The sequence below is a fragment of the Phyllobates terribilis genome, unplaced genomic scaffold, assembly GCF_046119375.1.
Source record: "Phyllobates terribilis strain yellow unplaced genomic scaffold, ASM4611937v1 Scaffold_9__5_contigs__length_417890890, whole genome shotgun sequence".
Taxonomy (NCBI): domain Eukaryota; kingdom Metazoa; phylum Chordata; class Amphibia; order Anura; family Dendrobatidae; genus Phyllobates; species Phyllobates terribilis.
Window position 1 is genome coordinate 164,855,132 of NW_027362769.1, and position 5,562 is coordinate 164,860,693.

Genomic DNA, 5,562 nt, shown 5'->3' on the forward strand with positions numbered 1-5,562 from the left:
TGTGTGTATGGGGATTATCAGACCTAAGCGGTGCGGACATTGAGAAATAAGATCAGGGATCTACAACTGGTTACCAGAAACCATGAAACAGTGCCAGCAGAGTACCCCCGCAAACAGTGCCAGCAGAGTACCCCCGCAAACAGTGCCAGCAGAGTACCCCCGCAAACAGTGCCAGCAGAGTACCCCCGCAAACAGTGCCAGCAGAGTACCCCCGCAAACAGTGCCAGTAGAGTGCTAATAATACCTACACAGAGCTTCACTATTTTCAGCCATAGAAATGGATACCAATCTTTTTGCTTACTGAATGCAGATCCATACAGCTCACATTAAAATTATTAGAAGCAATATCAATAAAAAAAGAAAAGGAAAAACTCCACCTAGTGGTGGTTTTCTGCAACTTTTGCAGTCGAATTGTCTGTTTTGCCTAAGCAGCAGCCATGATCTATAATGTGGTGCGTTATCCTTGCACATGTCAGATGAAAAGAAATCCATGTCTCAATTCCAGCTCAGCTGCTAGCACTTTATCAATCGGATGAAAACTTGTCGAGCAGCCTAAAAAGAAAAATGCCACCGGATATTACATAAACTTGGCATTTACAGACCTACAAATTTTAAATATTCATTTAGGTAAATGAGAAGTTCTGCCAAAAGGCCATCAGAAAAAAAAAGTCTTGTTGAGCCTTTTCTGTTTCTTCCAACACCATCAAGTGGCCAGGGCTCAAGACCGAGCCGAAGGTCACTAAATAATAATAATATTCTGCCATAAGGTGGTGCTAGAGATATTCAATCAACTGAAAAATAATTATCTAATTTTGCCACAAGGTGGCGTTGCAGAACTCCAACTAATTAATAAAAGCAGGTGTGGGCAATTATATTTTTCCTGCCAGCTCCCTCCCACACAGTATGTTGGCCCCACATTTCCCCCACACAATGATGATGCCCCCAAAGCTCTCACACACACACACAGTGTGATGGCCCACTCAGCCTCCCCCACACAGTATGATATGATGCTGCCCACAGCTCTCCCCACACACAGTATGATGCCCCCCATAGTTCCAGCCACACATTATGATGGCCCTCACAGGTACTGACAATTAAAATAAAAAATCTACTTGCCTTTGTTTGGTTCGAACAGTAACTTTGTGCTGACAGACGCTCTTTAATAATTATCTTTGACTGTGTTCACATTATATTATTTTCCCTGCATGGGCAAAGATGCTGGAGATCTATCATTGAAATACAATTGTATCCAGTGTAGACAATGTCCTGTGACTGAGTTAAACCCATCAGCAGCAGCTGCACCAACCTGGCTGATAGTTTGCTACAATGTATCAGTCTGGAGTTCAGGCTGTTTACATCTGAATGTATCCTATAAATATAAATGTTTTCACTGACTGCAAGCAGGTGTCCTGGAAATAGTAAGGAATAGAAAGCAAAGTATATTAGAAAGTTATAGAACTTTTTTGTTTATTAAGTGGTTAAAGGGGATTGTCCACTACTTTTAAAGACTTTATTAATGGGCCCATAGTGGTGCAAAAGGAAAAAGAAAAAGAAAAAAAAACATCTACTGGACTGTTGCTGCTTTTTCATGCTGGTGTTCCCCGCCAGTGTCCTGGCTTCTTCTCCTGGCAGAGGGTGTCAGGTGACCACTGCAGCCAATCATCGGCTGCAGCCTTAATATTCTGACAGAGCCGGAAGAGAGATGTCTTTTTCTGGCTTGGATGGACTATCAGCCACTGATTGCCTACAGTGGTCACTTGACACCCACTGCCAGAAGAGGAAACCAGGAGACTGACGGGGAACACCAGCTTCAGCACGGAGAAGCTGCACCGAGCTGGTAGGTATCTTTTTTTTTTTTGCACCATCCTTGGCCCATTAATCAAGTGGACAACCCCTTTATCAAGATGATGCACAGTGGATGGTGTCACTTGTCCCAAATGAGGTCCCAGGATGTATAATCCTGCACCACCTTTAATGGTTAGTAGACCCTGTGGCTTACATCCACCTGCAGCAGTCCTTTGGTCATAGGTCATATTCATCCTATCATTTGAAACTTCATGCTGGCTTTATGGTATCTTGTACAGTGCAGATGATCTGACGATTATCACAGAGTAATAAAGGCTAAATATGAACTTTTTACCTAGGACCAAAGAGCAGAACGATTCTGATAAGATATCTCATCAATGAAAATCTTCAGCCAGTGATATCAGGAATCAAAATCCAATGTTCCCCTCCATTCTGAGATCTCAGTTCTTTACTTCTGGTCCCGGCCCAACCGGTCTTAAAGAGTAACTGTCGCTTTTATATATATATATATCTATATACACACTAGATGTTGGCCCGATTCTAACGCATCGGGTATTCTAGAATCTGAATGCGGCTGACTGGGCGCAATCAGCAGAGCGGTGTTTAAATTTGGCGCCAAAATCGCTGATTGGTCGCGGCCGCGACCAATCAGCGAATTGTATTACTGAGGACCGGGCGGCGGCGCTGCCTGTGCGGGTACTTCCACTGCGAGCAGCCGGGAGATGAGCGGCTAGCTTGATGAGCTTCAAGAGGTAGTCACCGGAAATGGTCTTCCAACTATCTTGAAGGAGTTCCCAGAGATGCTTAGCACTTGTTGGCCCTTTTGCCTTCACTCTGCGGTCCAGCTCACCCCAAACCATCTCGATTGGGTTCAGGTCTGGTGACTGTGGAGGCCAGGTCATCTGGCGTAGCACCCCATCACTCTCCTTCTTGGTCAAATAGCCCTTACACAGCCTGGAGGTGTGTTTGGGGTCATTGTCCTGTTGAAAAATAAATGATGGTCCAACTAAACGCAAACCGGATGGAATAGCATGCCGCTGCAAGATGCTGTGGTAGCCATGCTGGTTCAGTATGCCTTCAATTTTGAATAAATCCCCAACAGTGTCACCAGCAAAGCACCCCCACACCATCACACCTCCTCCTCCATGCTTCACGGTGGGAACCTTAGCCGCTGATCTCCCGACGGTAGCGACATGGAGGTCAGCGGCGCCGCCGGTCGGGGTACTTGTGCTGCGAGCAGCCGGGAGATGAAGCTCATCAAGAGAATGCCAAGAGTGTGCAAAGCAGTCTTCAAAGCAAAAGGTGGCTACTTTGAAGAACCTAGAATATAAGACATATTTTCAGTTGTTTCACACTTTTTTGTTAAGTATATAATTCCACTTGTGTTAATTCATAGTTTTGATGCCTTCAGTGTGAATGTGCAATTTTCATAGTCATGAAAATACAGAAAAATCTTTAAATGAGAAGGTGTGTCCAAACTTTTGGTCTGCACTGTATATATATATATATATATATATATATATATATATATATATATATATATATATATATATATACACACAGGTCTAAAGTTCACATGAAAATGAAAAAACTGATAAGTTATAAACTTATAGACGTATACACTTAAAATATATCTTACTAGGGAAATACAATTAATACAATTCCTTCTCCACCTGGACTGATCAATCACTCTTAAAATTCTCAATTCACAGGTAAAATCTGTCTTCTATGAATACAAACTTTCCCATTACTGAGATAGGAGTTGAAAGTTGGTTCTCATAAAGTTCTATGGAGATCCAAAACTGTAATTTCAGGAGAACTTGTAACTTGTTAGCTCTTTCCTCCTCCATAGAATTTTAAAAGCACCAACTGTTATCTCTTATTTCAGTAATGGGGAAATCTGTCTTCACTGAATACAGATTTTAGCCATGAATTGAGAGTAAATGATCACTCTGATAAGATATATTGCAAAGTTTTATAATTTCATGTGTTCTACGGATTTATTAAATACAGATTAAAATGTTGGTTACTCTTTAAAGGGATTGTCCGGCCTTTTACTAGAAGTCTGCAGTTACTCTTATGTGACTGCAGACTTCTGAATTCTCACAGTGTGCGCACCACATGCTGGGGGGATTCTCTGGTGTCGGCGGCGAAAGCGGGCAGTCAGTGAGCAAGGCCATGTACGTCTAGTTGGAATGTGGTCGGAAGTATGTAGATCACATGATCTGCACACATCCGGCCACATTTCGACTAGACGTGTGCGACCTCGCTCAATTCTCGCTCAGTTCACTTATATGCATCACTGCATGTACACAAATCACATACGAGAATTCACGTGTCCGCCCGCACTTGCTGCCAAAATGGGAGAATCCTCATAGAGTGACTGCAGCCTTTAACCTCAAGCCTGGACAATCCCTTTAAGATGACAAGAACTCATTAATAAATTTGGCTCATCTTTGAGATGCCCATGTGTCGTGTTTTTGGAGCAGATTTTTGCCACAATATATGCCAATTTCTGGTATAAATCATAGTAAATCTGTCATCTGACATTGGTCACACTCCTTCCCCGCTATCCACTGTCCACAATAAGTAAGGTCTGCATAAAGGAGGTAAGTTATTATTAGGGGACTCTTAGAAGTCACTTTTTTACAGACTGCCCTTTTTTGATAATATAATGGACTTTGCACCAAAATTTTGCAAATTGTCGCACTGTGTATGCTGAATTTGACACGAAATTAAAACTTGAAAATGAAAAGAAAGAAACAACCACCGACGGTGAACAGGTCTTTAGACAGAGAAGATAGATTTATTATGACTCAATAAAAAGATAAAGCCAAAAAAAAACACTTTATACACAAGGCCAATAAATAAAATTAATAAGTAATTTGTATTTGAAAAAATATATACACAAAATGTTAAAAACACATAGAAAAGTGAGATACACCACTGGAAAACATTGGTGGGCAATCCCTGCGCACGGATAACAATAAATAAAGTGCTAATCATTTGGATATTGCATTATCTTAATTGCATATTCATTAAGAGGTTGCATACATACCTCTATACAATGTACAAACATATATAAAGATTAGTGCCCCACAAAATAGTATGGCACACAGCATAAAAAAGGCAACAATGTGCCAAAAAGCAGAGTATAGATAAGCAAATCAAATAAACACAGTTAAAGGATATAAATTGTCAGCAGCACATAATTACCTAAGTAGGAGCTCCATGGGACAGACCACTCCCAATGTGCGTTTCGCACTGAAATGCTTCGTTAGACCCTCGGACTAAGCATTTCAGTGAGAAACGCGCGTCGGGTGTGGTGGGTCCCCTGGAGCTCCTACTAATGTAATTATGTGCTGCTGATAATTTATATCCTTTAACTGTGTTTATTTGATTTGCATATCTATACTCTGCTTTTTGGCACATTGTTGGGGGATGGAGATATCTGGAATAATGTCCATTCCTGACATTGAGAAGGAAGGCATGCACGCGCAGCAGAAGCGGAAGTGTAAGTGCATAGAGGTAAAGAGAGGAATAGTGAAAAGACAAGACCTTGACCTATGTGGTTGTCAGCACAAGTGGAAGTGACAGGCAGCAAAAATTATACTTAAACTCATAGATTTTTCTTGAAATTTCTATTACTGACTCTGTTTCTATGACTATTAGGCGCCCTGTGCTCCTGCTGCTAATTATCTCTGTGCAATGTCTTTATCAGTGCGGCAGATAAGAAGTCAAGTGCCTATTTTATGG